We start from the raw sequence: 16,504 nt of genomic DNA on the forward strand, positions 1-16,504 counted from the left end.
GGCAGGTTCCACTATATTCCTACAGACAGAAAGAGATAGAAAGAGAGTGAGAAAGAATACAGACAAATTGTACTGCTACTACAACAAAGAGTGTATTTATTTATTTATTTATTTTTTGCCACGGTTATAAGCAAGCCACCAGAGAGGCAACGGAGTGTGGATTGCCCATCTTTGGATCTAAAGAAAGTATTTGATCAAGTGCCGCGCAAAAGACTTCAGCGGGAGTTGTGCGGTATCACTGGACTCGGAGACGAATTGCTGAACTGGATGGAAGACGGCTGGAAAAGAGGAGATAGATGAAGATATCAACTGAGAAAGAGAGAGTAAAGAGACAGAGATAGAGAAAGAGAGATAGAGAGGAGAGTCGTGGTGGAAAGGGAGTTGAGAGGTAGGGTTGATGAAAGATTATTAGAATGGTTTGGACACATGGAAAGAATGAGTGAGGAAAGATTAGTAAAAGAGGTGCGGAAGGCAGAGGTGGAAGGAGTGAACATGAGGGAGCGACCAAGGACGAGATGGATGGATGGGGTAAAAGGGGCATTGGAAAAGAGGGGAATGTCTGCTAAGGAAGAAAGGGAGAAGACAGATGATAGGGGTGAGTGGAGAATAGTTGTGTATGGATGATGCTGTGATGCATGGAAGGGAGTGGGTGGGGGATGGGAGGTTAGGGAGTATGTATGAATGATATTTTGACACAACCCGGAAATATTTCTCTACGTTTTCTCTTTTTCTGCATGAGGGTACGGAGAAGGGGGGTCGCCGATTAAATGAAACGGCCTTGCTGTGAATGTGCTGCGTCTTGCTATATTGCTTCTGACCCAGGGCATTGGGCGAGATGGAGGGATGACTAGCCAAGAAAAGAGGGAGGGAGGGGTGCTGAGTAGGAGTGGAATATGTGGGATGAAATGAGAGGGAGTGCATTTATGCCTTTGACTTCGGATACCTCCCTTGTAAGGGGGAAAAAGCTGTTATTATACTAGGTATGTTTATGTACGTATGTAAGTTTATATATATATATATATATATATATATATATATATATATATACATTATATATATATATATATTGTTGATATCAGTAAATCACAAAAATTGATCCCACACTCAAAATATTCATATTTACACACACACACACACACACACACACAAAACACACACACACACACACACACACACACACACACACACACAATATATATATATATACATATATACATATATATATCTGTGTGTGTGTGTGTGTGTGTGTGTGTGTGTGTGTGTGTGTGTGTGTGTGTGTGTGCATGTGTGTGAGTGCGCGCGTGAAGAATCGCTTGGGACCTTGCCATCACAGTTGGACGAAATCTGCGATTAGATAAAAAAAAAAAGTCAGTCAGTCGGAGTTTGAAGACCGACATTTCACTCTGATGCATAATAGCCAAAGGAAGACAACACAGAAACGTTTGGGGTGAAGTGGAATTAGAGCAGAAAAGGGACTCAAAGGGGCGACGGGAGCGGAGGGGGTGGGGGTAGGGGCAAGAAACGCAAACTTTTGAAATAAAGAGAGGAAATTGTCGAGCGAAAACGTATGTGAATTCAAAACAAAGTTTGGTAAGGAGAGGCGCAATAACGGGGTCCCGCGAGTGTAGCTCGTTTCCTGTAAATCACGATTAGGTAAAGATAAATAGTTAAACACACGCACACGCGCACACACACAAAATGTGGCCACATATGATAACTTGTAAGAAAGAGGACCCCATGAGTGTTGCTCTTTTAAAGCATAAAAATTACGCAAAAAACAATTAGGCAAATACACACATACGTGCACACACACACACACACACACACACACACACAATGAGGCCACATATGATAACTTGTAAGAAAGATAGGACCCCACGAATATTGCTCTTTTAAAGCACACAAATTACATAAGCACAATTGGTTAAATACACACACACGTGCACACGCACGCACACACACCTTCACACACACACGCACACACACACACACACACACACGCACACACACATACACACACACACACGTGTTTCTCGTGTCTTCCTTTCTATTATTTCTTTATTTTCTTCCTCATTTCCTCTTCTCTTATCCTTTCATTCTTAATTCCATTCCAGTATGGTTTAAACTTCGTCTCTTCCACTTTCGCCCTCCTCCTTCATTCCATCGTCTTTTCTAAGGTTCATTCCATCCCCCTCTCCCACTCCCCTTCGGAGAACTCCCCTGGGCTTTGTTTCTGTATCCCCCTCTTCCTCACTTGTCACTTGTCCCCACCTCCCCCTTGTCCCTCATCAAATGAAGGACCTTCTTAGAACAGACTACCCTCCCAACCCCCAAGAAAGAAGCCGGAAGCTTCAAATCCAGAATATCATATTATCTCTCTTCCCATACCTTCGTTCTCTTCCCCCTTCTTCCTTCCCCTCCTATCTTCCCCTTTCTTTTCCTTCCTCCTCCTCCTCTATCTCCTCTTTCTTCCCCTTTCTTTTCCTTCCTCCTCCTCCTCTATCTCCTCTTTCTTCCCCTTTCGTTTCCTTCTACTCCTCCTCCTCCTTCCCCTTTCTTTCCCTTCTCCTCCTCCTCTTTTTCCTTCCTTTCTTATCTTCCGTTTTCTTTTCCTTCTCATCCTCCTTCTCCTCTTTTTCTTCTTCTCCTCCTCTCCTCTCGTTCTCCTCCTCATCTTCCTTCCCCTTTTATCTTCCTTTTTCTTTTCATTCTCCTCTTGTCCTCCTCCTCCTCCTCCTTCCTTTCTCATCTTACCTTTTCTTTTCCTTCTCCTCTTCCTCCTCCTCTTCTATCTTATTTTTTCTTTTCCTTCTTCTCCTCCTCCTTTTCCTTGTCCTTTTATTTTTTCCTTCCATTTTCTTCTCCTCTTCTTCATTTCTTTCTTGCCCTCTTATATTCCCCTTTCTTTTCCTTTTCCTCTTTCTCCTTCTCCTCCCTCTCGTACTACTCTTTCTCGCCTTCTCCTTCCTCTTTTTTCTAAAATCTCTTCCTTGTTTTTCATGAAACACACACGTACGCACAAGCACACACACACACACACACACACACACATACACGCACACACACACACGAACATACACACACACACACACACATACACGCACACACACACACGTACATACACACACACACACGTACATACACACACACACATGTACACACACACACACACACACACACACACACACACGCACACACACACACGTACATACACACACACACACGTACATACACACACACACATGTACACACACACACACACACACACACACACACACACGCACACACACACACACACGCAAGAATATACTAAAGACTGGCACACATACCTACACCATTTATACACAACACACACATAACACTCATACGATATTCACATACCACGTGTCCAGCATTCACAGGCTACACAACGCTTAGAGAAGACAAAACACATCATATAATTATGGAGTAGAACATTGCGCATTTAAATGACAATAAACGTAGTTCCCATTATAAAACTAGAATATTATACATCCTTCCCATTCCTCTGAACCTTCTCCAGACTATTGGAGATAATCATATTATAGGAAATCAAACCGCACGTGTCACAGTCATTTAGCCAACATGGCCTCAATAGAGCTAGTTCCCTGTACATTGCTCACAATCCTAACAAAACAAATATTGAGTGGTTTTAATTTGAGGGGATATCACGAGTTATTGGGACGATGCAAACCCATAAAGACCTCAGTCCATAACAATGTCGAGTGAAAAAATAATAATAATAATAATGAAATAATAATAATGAAATAATAATAATGAAATAATAATAATAATATGATAACAATAATAATATAATAATAATATAATGATAATAATAATAACAATAATAATAATAATGATAATAAAAACAAATAAATATATAAAGAATCAGACAAGTAAATAATTACTGAATAAATGAATAAGTAAATATATATGAATAAACAGATAAACAAACAGATAAATCAGTTCTATTGCTCAACTCAGACAACCACGAATTCACGATCTAATTCATCACGTCTACCACCATGACTGCCAACACAGAAAACCCACCACCACCACCACCACCACCACAACCACCGCCACCAATCTCTCTGCCATCTCTGTCATAACTACCACCACTATCACCATCACCACTATCACGACTGTGAACACAAATGTTCCTATCATCACCGGTGTTGCTACCTTTACATCTACAATTGTCCTCAAACAACAACAACAACAACAACAACAACAAACAACAACGACAACAACAGCAGCCACCACAACCACCACCAGCACTAACGCCACCACCACCACCACTTCCACCACCACTTCCACCACCACCACCTGGGGGTCGCAAAAGCAGAGGCTTTGTCAATTACGAAATGGATGTGGGGAGTGATTAGCCAGGTGGCTCCACCGCACACCTGACAGGGTGGGAGCGGTGGGAGGGGGAGGGGGAGGGGGAAGGTGGAGCAAAGAAGGGGGAGAACGGATAATTGCTGGTGGGGGGAAGGTATTTCAGGCCAATGGGGAGGGGCCGTAGGGGAATGGGGAGGCAAGGGGAGCGATAGGGGAAGTGATTGCGAGGCATTAGGGGTGAGTGGGTCTTCTAGGGAGGGAAGTAGGGAGGGAGGGAGGGAGGGAGGAAGGGAGGGAGGGAAGAAGGGAAGGAGGGAGGGAGGGAGGGAGGGAGGGAGGGAAGGGAGGGGAGGAGAGAGAGAGAGAGAGAGAGAGAGAGAGAGAGAGAGAGAGAGAGAGAGAGAGAGAGAGAGAGAGAGAGAGAGAGAGAGGAAAGAGAGGGAAATAGGGAAGGAAGAAGGGAGGGGATAGAGGGAAGGACGGGAGGAAGGGACTGGATGCCGAATTAAGTTTACAGTTCCTTTGATCTAGTGGAATCCTGTGTAGCCTTTTAGGAAACGGGTGAGCCAGCCACGGACTAAGGATGTCCTCTGGTGCAGCTGGTAATAGCTGGTTGAAAGTCTGGCAGTTTAGTGCCTGGTCTTTGCCCAGCGAGAGCGGGGTACTGCCTCTTTAAATTTTATATAGTGCACATTTTAAGGATTTTGATGACATCCCTACGGGCCAGAGTCACTCAACATTTATGCTTATCATTGGACACCGACCTCTACTCAAAAAGAATAAAATAGGTAAATGAATGCATGAATAAATAGATGAATAAGTGAACAAATAAAATAATTGATGAATAGATGCATGATCAATAAAGATGAATAAATTAATAAATAAATTAATAAGAAATGTATAAATGAATGAAAATCTAAATAAAAACGAATTAATGGATAAATAGATAAGTACATGAATAAATACAAGTATAGATAGATAAAGTGTTGATGACGTTTAAGTTGTTCTATCCTTCCATCCTTACTGTCTCTCCTTAAAAGATTTTCCTTGACCACCCCCATGACGTCACCTGTTTGGGGCGATGACGTCACCAAAGATAGAAGCGCTGGTTATTGCTGACAAAAATCTCTCCACCCAGCGAGACTCTTCAGACGAAGAACTCACCCGGAAGGCTCGTTTCACATGTATCGACGTTTCGCTGTGCGCCGTCCACGACACGACGTCGTGCACTCAGATAATCATGGTTGCCGTTCATGACCGTGGTCGTGACGTGCGAAAACTTCCATAGACATGGTTATTGGACAGCACGACGTCGTGTCGTGGACGGCGAACAGCGAAACGTCGATACGTGTGAAACGAGCCGAGGCAGACTTGAGTTCGATGACCCGACGGTTGAAGTCTCCGAAGTGGGCGAAGAACGAAGCCGTAGAGGTCTCCGACTCCAGCTTGGCCAGCTGCCACCCACACAGCCAGCTAGACACAGCGCTGCCCCCAGTTCCTACCCTCTGGCGATTTAATTCAGGTGAGGGTCGGGTTGACTTTTCGCAGTACGCCGTCTACGGCACGACGTCGTCCTCTTAGATATGGGTGTCTATGTATATTTTCACTATTGGTCGTGGTCGTATAGTGTGAAAGCGCCCATAGACATTCATAGTTATTTGACAGCACGACGTCGTGTTGTGGACGGCGCACGACGAAAAGTAGATACATGTGAAACAAGTCTAACGGGGTTCTAGCCTTTACTGTGTTCAAAGAATTAAACACAAATATACTGACAAGTGAAGTAGGTCAGAAATCTACGCCAGGAGGCGCTGAGCAGCTGCGGCCGAAGCCATCACCTTTGCCCTATAATGCGCTTGGACTGTTGGGGGAAAGTAACAATCACTTTTGGAAATCGGACAAAAGTGCGGGATTCGAACCCACAACCAGAAAGGATGTGGCCAAGTCGGTATAGAGATCAGGTAACTTGTCGTCCAGAAAACCTGGAGATTAGAATGGAAAAGGTACACGAAGACATACTGGCTTATCTATAAGACTTGCAGATCTTTTTTGTAAGTATGGAAAATGAATTAGTACAATTTTACTTTGTGTTCGTCAGGACTGGGGGGAAGGTTTTAGAAGTAAGGTACGTAATGTAAGGGAAAGGTTTAAAGGAAAGCTGGTAAGTGCCTCATGGTGGACTCCCAAATGTGACTGAAGACACAGGCGTGAGAATATCCACAAGGATAGAAGGACTGGTAAACTATACTCCAAACCACCAACTCACGACACGTGGTCGTTGAATTTATGTATCTTTAGCTGTTGAATATCTTTGAACATTTCTACTTACATTGCTTCCCATCTATTATTGTTGTAAACAAGTCTGTATTAGCGTAACGACAATGCAAATCATGATTTTTTACAGTTATGATGCAATGTAATGTGTCAAGCTTTGGTGTCTTGCAGGGTGGGTGCACTTACGTTACAAAGACATACGTAGCTTAACCACTTATGCAGCAGTTCATCGTTCAAATAAAACTTATTATGCTAAAAGTGGCAGATATAAGGGTCGAAAAATATATTTGAAATAAAAACATTACATACGCTCGTGCGCGCGCGCACACACACACACACACACACATACACACAAACAAACATATACATCTAATCAAGCATACACACTCTTACTTCTGCTACTTTGACCTTTCGCTTTCATCCGGTAAGTCAGCTTATGGAAACACCAAACGAGACAGGCAAACAACGACACACCACGGCACGTAAAGCGGACATCACCTCAAAAAAAAAAAAAAAAAAAAAAAAAAAAAAAGGTCACACTTGAGAAAAAGTAATTGTAGATGAATCTAGGAATACCTAGAAATTCTAGGAATACCCAATCAGCTTCTTTCCTACCACATCACGTGTGCACCAGCGACCTTTCTCTCAGCGATGATACCTGTACACAGCGGTAGTATAGGATGTTAAAAATACCTGAACTTGTAGGCATTTCTCCTTGCATTAAATATTGTAATCCTTTCGTTTTAGACCCATGAAAGACTTAAAACAACAAAAGACCGAACAGAGCTCTTTCTTACATAAGGGCACAGTCACACCAAGCTTACGATCTGTTTCCGACCACCGGCAACCAGGTCGTCGCCGGCTAGTTGGTAATAAGATAGATAAAGAGATAGATCGACAGATAGAGATAGATATATTACAACACATAATGAATAGTCCCCAGTACATAGATTTTCCTCTCATCAACCAGATTAACTTTTTCCATTTCAATTCCTTGCATAGGTTTTGTGTCGTCGACCGATCGCTTGATTTTCGGTCGAAGGTGGTCGGAAACAGGTCGTAAGCTTGATGTGACAGGGGCTTACGCAAGGGCATAAGGGCGTGTCCTATAATGATACTGCGAAACAGAATTTTACCTGTGGAACCAGACTTCTGGGACACATTTATCAATTCGCCGGTAGTCAATCGATACCATCCATACCAGTTGCAATAAAGTTACCAGTTATTCTATCAGTCACTATATGAGTATCTACTGGACCAACTGCTAACTGCAACCAACACACACAGTGCAATTTAGTGTAGAGGCGTATGCTGACATGTTCAATATTAAAAATGCCTTTACTTTCAGTTAATTCGCTACAACTGACAACTGAGCAACCTATCCACAGAGGCATCGTAGTCTATGTGTAGACCATGTAACATCGTTCCATATACATCTACTGTTGGTCGTCAGTATGCAACACAACTGTAAGACGGGAATTAACAATCTCGATAAGGTCTGCGTCACTCTTTACAGAGATGTTCGCTGTCCGAGCGGGTCAGAGCGTCGTTACTTGCAGCGGGATTCGAAGTGACGGCAGTTCGAACACTGCCTCCATCGAGTTGGACCAAGGGCATGGTGTATTTAATCCCACAATACAAGGTCCCCTGTAAGTGGCACCGTACTAGCTTTCTGATAGGGGGAGTTCACGACGTTAAACATGATCATTTCTTTAACTTGCGGTTTTCCGTCAATGAATTTCCCGTTATATGATGATGACAATGAAGAAGGGTTGGGTTGGGTTGGGCTAGGTTAGGTCAGGTCTGGTTAGATTAGGTTAGGGTAATAGTCTGCCTATATGATTACAATTGTGATTGCTATGTCGCAAACGCTTCTTAGGGTAATAGCGACTTCGATCTTCATCCTCTTTTGGCCGCAATGGCCTTGAGCTTGGGGGGACGGGAAGACGTGACAGAACTTCGGGTCTGGCGGCGACAGGGGGAATACCAGGTCCTCCTCCTCGTGAGGAGGTCGTTGTTCGACCACGACCAATAGTATCGTCGAACTTAAGACCTTGATTCTGGCTAACGATAAATGGTTTCATTCAGTTTCGAGAAGCCTTCGCTTCTTTGAAGACCGATTTATCGTCTGAAGGTGGAGCTGGCGACGGATTTTCAGCAAGGAAACGAAGGAAGGAGAAGAACCAGGCGATTCGCTCGATCTAACAGATCTCGAGATGATCCAAGCACCGAAGAGAACAGGTTCCGACGATGATGAGAGATCTTGCACAAGGAAATTAAAAAAAATCACAAGACCCTGGCGATTCGCTCGATCTGACAGACCTCGAGGTGACCCACGTATCGGAGATGACAGGCTCTCAGGGTGATTTGTGACAACAGTGATGCTCTTAGAGCATGTGTACTACTACGCTTATCATCTAGCTACTTAATCCTCACATAAAGTACCTGATTATGGCACTTTTGTCATCAAGATGAAACCTTTTGCCCTTTGATCTAGTATCTATTGCTTCATTTAATATCTGAACTACTTAAACGGAGGAAAAAGTTACCTGGAAGATTATCCACGCCTTTAATTACTTTAAAAGCCTTAACGGCCTCTTCCTCTCCCACCCCTATTCATAAAGGTTTACGAAAACCTTCCTTATTCACCCTTATACGAAAGACCAAGTTGGTGTAGCGCCGCGTGTCATATTTAGTTTTCTGTTTGAAGAATCCAAAGTGGACTTGGTACTTCGGCGTAGAAACTTGAGTGCTGTAAAGGACTATAAGTTCTTAGGATTCACGACAGATTCATCCTTAATAAAATCCTGCACTGTGGCTTTGGCTTACTTCAACGCATTCCCTCCCTCGATCCAGTAACCATTTCAGTAGGCGGTGATGACTGCACAGTGTACATAAAATGACACCCCTAGGGACCAGAACCACGCAACATTCTTTTATGATCAATTTCAACTTATGCGGGGTGATCTAATAGAGGTGTTCAAGTGGATTAAGGGCCCTAACAAGGATGATGCAGACAAGGTCATGTTATTAAGACAACAGGGCAGGACTTGCAGTAATGGATTTGAATTGGACAATTTTATATTTCAGACGGAAATAGACAAAAACTGGTTTACTATTAATAATATAGTGGTCAACGAATGGAATAGACTTAATGCCCATGTAGTGATCGCTGAAACTATCGGTTGTATTAAGAGAAGGTTAGATAACTTTATGAATGGGGATGATAGGTAATAATGGACATGAAACTGCCTAGCGTAGGCCTTATGGCCTCTTACAGTCTCCTTATGTTCTCCTTTCTATCCTTCCATAGATCTCACTCCTTTACCACCTCATTGACCCCACCTCCCCGGCGCGATGTTCCCCAGGATAGAAGCGCTGGTTTTCACCTGCGACATATTAAATTCTCTGGTAATTCTCTCTAGGTGGGTCGTCCTTAGGAGAGAAAAAAGAAAAAAAAAAAACTGGAGTCCAGAAACCATGATGGGATAAATGAAATTGTACGGAGACTCCTGGGATGGAAGGGACGAGGGTAGGCCAAGGCCAACACCCGTGACGAAGTTCCCATAGTCCTCTCCGAGTGAACCGTATGTTTTTTGTATATAATGGAGGATCAAACTGCCTCACTATTGTAACTCATGAGGACAAACACCGGACAGTGATCGAAACGTCGGGAATCCGGTGCATTTTATATATACTATCATATTTCACTTTATTTATTTTTCCTTTATTAGACGAGCACCGGGCTGTGCCCGTCCCGACTTTGCCTTTAGCGGCCTTGAGCGGCTAGATGCTCATCGTTCAATAACTTAACATTCTGTTCAACAAAATAACACATCTTTCCCTCATCCTATACCACAGTAAAAAAAAACCGTGAAATCACGTCGCCTTTTCTTCTGATTGGCAGGTCCTCAGTCGTGACGTCATTTCTCTTCTTCTGATTGGCTAGTCTTCAGCTGTGACCTCATGAGATATTTTCAGATTTCGATTATTTCTAAAACTATTATTCTTTACATATTAATATGCGCCGGCTTCGCCTACGGCATGGCTGCTTGGATTGCGGCGCTGCTCGCTTCGCTCAGGGGCGCTGCGCGCCCTGACCTTCGGCCAATTAAACATGAAAAACAAACAACCAAACCAATATGCTTTTTATTATCTCACAACAATACAATACAATACGTTTTAGAACATGTGTCTGTGTCAGGACTTTCTTCATCGTCATGGCCATCTCGCTGCCCCTTTAGGCTAAATATCATCTCCTTTAGCACATTTTTATTTCATTCACTTCTTCTTGGTTCTTCTTTAGCCTTTCGTTCCCTTCTTGATGTGTTTTGAAGTCCTCCATGTCGCTCATGAAATCCGTCACATCTTCATCTTCGTTTTCAACACGAAGTACGTATTCTGGGAGAATCGTCTCTTCGGCCTGTTCTTCGGTGAGCTCGTTAATGCGGAAATAACCCAAGCACAGTTCTTCTTTAGATTTCGTATCAGAATAACAATAATAGACTCATAGGCCACTTCGTGCAGACGTGCCCGGGGCAACCAAAACACACGAACTCAGAAACAGCATGAGAAGAGGAGATAAACACCATATGAAATATTAATATATTATTAGAAGTATGATATGATTGTTCTTTCTTGTTACTCAGTGTTCTTATGACCTGACCGTAGCCTCCAGCTCTGAGCTCCTCTTCTCTGGTGTTCTTTGTCATCTTGGGGCTTCTCAGAACCTGAAGGACTCTGGAGAGGTTCATCTTGAGGAATCTTTCTCGATCAGTGGTCCTAACCTAGGTCCTACCCGTACCCTTGTGTCTCTGCAACTCGCCCGTTGTCATAACTGAACTTCACTTTCTTCACGGGGAAATGAGGCTACATAACACAGTCATCCACATGACGACATTTCCTCCATGAGACGCGGTCGCTGAGGGTCCTTCAAAGACTCCTGTGGACGTTACTGGGAGTGCTCTTCTTATATCCCACAGCACTCCATGGAGACTTGGGCTCGTTTCATACGTACCGACTTTTCGCCATGCACCGTCCACGACATAACGTCGTGCTCTTAAATAATCATGGGTGTCTAGGAACACTTTTACACGTGGTCGTGGTCGTGACGTGTGAAAGCTTCTACAAACATTCATAGTTATTGCACGACGTCGTGTCGTGCTCGGCGCTCGGTGAAAAGTCGATACTTGTAAAAGGAGCCTTACAGGTACGAATGTCGGAGATAGCGTCGTAGAGGTCTCATGACCTCGGATACCGTACGTGTGCCGTCTCCATCTGGCGACGGAACGGACTTCACCAACGCTTCTATCCTATCGGTAGCAAGACGAGAAGAACATTACCAGCCACGTTACAAGGTGATAAGCTTACGACAGGAGGCGCTGAGTAACCGCGGCCGAAGCCGTCATCTGTGCGCTTGGAGTGTTGGTGTAGGAAACATACTCTGTTGGGAATCGGAGAGGAGTGCGGGATTCAAACACACAACTAAACGAGTGCGAGACCAGCACGCTTCTGATTACGCCACCTGGGAACCTAAGAATGTGTCTGTCAATAACTTTTGGCCACTTCTGTAGACCACCCGAGAATTTTTTTTTTTCCGTTTTATTTTATTCTTATATATTTTATTCCTTCATCTATTTATATATCTGTCATCATAATTATTGATTATTATTATCATTAATGATTATTATAATTATTACTGATTACTATTATTATTACTGATTATCATTATCACTGATTATTATTATTATTATTGTTATTATTATTATTGATTATTATTATCATTATTATTATTATTGATTATTATTATCATTATCATTATTATCATTGAATGTTTTTTCTATTTTTGTATTATCATTTTCCTACTAATCTACAGTAGTTCAGTCATATCCGGTCACACCAAAGCTCAACATCCTTTAACCACTTCAGAAGACCACCCGAGGATTTATATTATTTTTCTTTATTCTGCGAATTATATTATATTCTGTTCATTTATGTTTTTGCTTCATTTATTTTTTTTTTCTTATCAGTCAGTTCAGTCATATCCGCTTGTACCAAAGGCAAATGTCAAGATGATGCAACAAGTCAGAACAAAGGTTTGTCCGTCATTTTTTGTTTTGACAAAAGTAGAATAAAGTGATGACATAAACCCACTAAACTAAGTGATGATGTGAAGTCAACCGTATGATGATAAAAAAAAAAAAAAAAAAAAAAAAAAAAACGATGAACTACCTCGCTAGGTCCGCACACTTTTTATAGATGTTTTAGTAAATAGGCTACTAAACAATAAACATTATGATCATGATACTGAAAGTGGGACCTAGTTATGTTAACGGGAAAAGAGACGAAGTGATAATAATGACTCAGTTCTGCTTAACATAGTGAACTCCCTCCTATCAGGAGTCTAGGACGGTGCCTCTTACACAAGACTTTGTAGCGTGGAATCTGAATAAACCATGCCCTTGGTCCAACTTGCTGGCGACAGGGTTCGAACTGCCATCACCTCGACCTCCGCCGCAAATGGCGACGCTCTAACTAACACTATTATGATAACAAAGATAACAAATTAACCTTACCATCACAATGCCATCAAAATCATCATCGATGCCATTGCTCAGTAGCAGTTTCGTTACCGTTGCCCCTGTACAGGATAATAGCTGCGCTCGTGGTGTCCCGTTTCTGTGTATCCAGTAGATTAGCGTTTTAAGAGATAGCCGACTTGGCACTCCCCCCCCTCTCTCTCTCTCTCCCTCTCTATTTTCTATATACATGTACTGAGAATTCATGATTGCTTCGCCTAATCCTTCTCATACTGGGATATAACGTTTTAATATCGAAAAGACCTCACCAACCTGAGCATGACAACATTTGTTTGACAACTGAGGTTAAATCAGTTCCTGAGACTCGATCATGAGGAGAGTTGGGCGCTGCCGTGCAAATAGTTCGTCAAAGAACGAGGCGACGCTGAGATGACCTGACGGTTGTTGTATACTGAATCTACAAAATAACAACGACAATAACAATAATAATACAAACAACAATAGTAATAATGATAATAGTAATGGTAATTATAATTATGATACTGACGATGATGGTAATGGTACTAATGATGATAATGATAACAATGACGGTAGTGATAATGATGATGGTAATGATAACAATGACGATGGTAATGATAACAATGACGATGGTGATGATACTAATGGTGATGGTAATGATAATGATGATGGTGATAATAACAATGATGATACTGATGACGACATTGATGATGACATTGATTATGACTGATGATGACGACGACGATGATGATAATTAATAATAATGATGATAATAATAATAATAATAAATAGACAAATTAACGAATAGACAAAAACCAAAAAGGGCGGGTCCCCAGCCTCCCAGCCCCGTCCAACCCCCCAATTTATTCGCCTTGTATTGCACGTAGAGGGAACATGGTTGTGATGTTCTTATCCCCCGGCCACAAGGTGTTGGGGGAATACGAAGTGGTGGAGTCACAGGGGTGGCGAGTTTTAATGAATTCGTTCGATTTTGTCGGCGATCACCATCGATGTTATCCCTTAGGGAGAAGAGGTGGAGGCGGCAAAAGAGAGGTTTAAAATTAGAGAGTAGAGACTAAGAGTAACCAGCACTCTTCTTTGATTGGAGTCTGTTCTCCAGTCATTGAAGATTGTTGCGTGACTCTGGTCCGTAGGGGTCCGTAGGAATGTCACACTGAAGCCCCTGAAATGCTGATTGCATGAAGATGAAACAAGTCATTACTCCCGCCATTCGGTGTTGTACACAGGTAATTTCCTTTTGGTTGCTGCTGTCTTCGGCATCTTTGGTATTATGGTATCACCATCATCGTCACCACCATAACCACCACTACCACCACCATCATCATAATCACTTCCACCACCACCGTAACTACTACCACCATCACAGTCTCCACCACCATAACCAATAATACCCTATCACTATAACCATCATCACCACCACCACCACCACCACCTCTACCACCACCACAAATGCCACAATCGTTCTACCACTCCCTTCTTTACCACCTTGATAACCAGCAGCACTGCCCAAACGATGACGTCACGATTACCATTACATTACCATACACACACACACACACACACACACACACACACTCACACGCACACACACATTACACAACTCGTGGCACAGTTGGTACAATTCCCGGCTGCCACTACGGAGGTCCGGGTTCGAATTCCGCCCAGGGCTGAAATAATTTCAGTATCGCTGCGCTGCGGGTTGTTACTCCAACTCCCGTGGGCGGGGAGTTGGGTGTGTGTGTGCGTGTAAGGTCACAGCATTACCCACATATCGGTCATATACGAGCTCTGAGCTCTCTTCCGGGAGGGAAATGGCTGTCGATCACGAGTCCAACACGTGATCCAAAGACCATGGTAAATCACATCACAACCACTCGTCAAAGGCTCACATTAGGAGCCACTTCACTGTAACCTATGCACTAAACGTTCCAAAACAAACTCATCACCATCACCACCACAAACCTCACCACAATAACCTCATCTCCATTAAATCCTCCCCTTTCCACTCTTCCCTTATTCCATCCCTTCTCTGGATCCCATCCGACCCAGTCCAGAGCCTCAGAAGGTTCTTCCACCACAGCGGAGCCCAGCCAACACCAGTACCCCTATTAACTATTCCCATGGCAACAACCACTTCATAACCCTCAGGATCACAACTACCATTCCGACGTCATACCCTACCCAAGCCACCGTCTCGGTCCCTCCCTTACCGCACACCACATTCACCTCCCCTTAATATGCCTTTGAGAGGTGAAAAAAGGGGAAGGGGGGGGGAGCGAGGGGGTGGAGGAGGCTCGGCTACTGTCGTATTAATCACCTCCAGGCAGACATTGTACTGAATCGTCAGAAACGGGAGCAAAGTAAATTAAAAAGATGGACCGACTTTTACAGCTCGTTGCCATGGTGAGAGAGGGGGGGGGGGAGGTCGGGGGAGTGGGGGGGAGGGAAGGAGGGAGGGAGGGAGGGAGGGGGGATGCTAGCGGGCGACATAGGGAGCAAACATACAAAAGCTTTTTCATATAGGGATCACTGAGTCGCTTTTGGGTCGGGAGTGGTGTAGGGTGGGAGGAGGAGAGGGCTAGTGGAGGGGATGGGGAGGGAAGGTGGTTGGGGGGGAAGCCTCGCAGGGTGACTTGTGGGCAGGTAGGTAGTTATGTGACACAAACGAGTGTCAGGTAGGTAATGTGACACAAACGAGTGTCGAGGTTTTGTGTCATCGACAATCACGGTTCTGAAGACGAGGAATGTGATTGAGACCATAAGAATGATGATGATGATGATGATGATGATGATGATGATGATGATGATGATGATGATGATGATGATGATGATGATGATGATGATGATGATGATGATGATGATGATGATGATGATGATGATGATGATGATGATGATGATGATGATGATGATGATGATGATGATGATGATGATGATGATGATGATGATGATGATGATGATGATGATGATGATGATGATGATGATGATGATGATGATGATGATGATGATCATGGTCATCGCCATCATCATGACCATGATGATCATCATGATCTTTGTTATCATCATCGTCGTCGTCGTCGTCATTATCATAATCATTATTTCATCAATCACTATCACCATCACTTTAACCATCAAAGCCAACGTCACCATCACCGTCGCCATTATCATCGTTATCATCATCACTGTCATGATCACCATCATTGTCTTCATCATCATCCCCACCACCATCACTACCATGAACGTTGCGGTGATGGTAGTGATGGTGGCACTGATGGTAATGTTAATAGTTATGGTGA

Source organism: Oratosquilla oratoria, chromosome 34 (genome assembly GCF_046742065.1).
Source record: "Oratosquilla oratoria isolate Oo_2021 chromosome 34, ASM4674206v1, whole genome shotgun sequence".
Lineage (NCBI taxonomy): Eukaryota > Metazoa > Arthropoda > Malacostraca > Stomatopoda > Squillidae > Oratosquilla > Oratosquilla oratoria.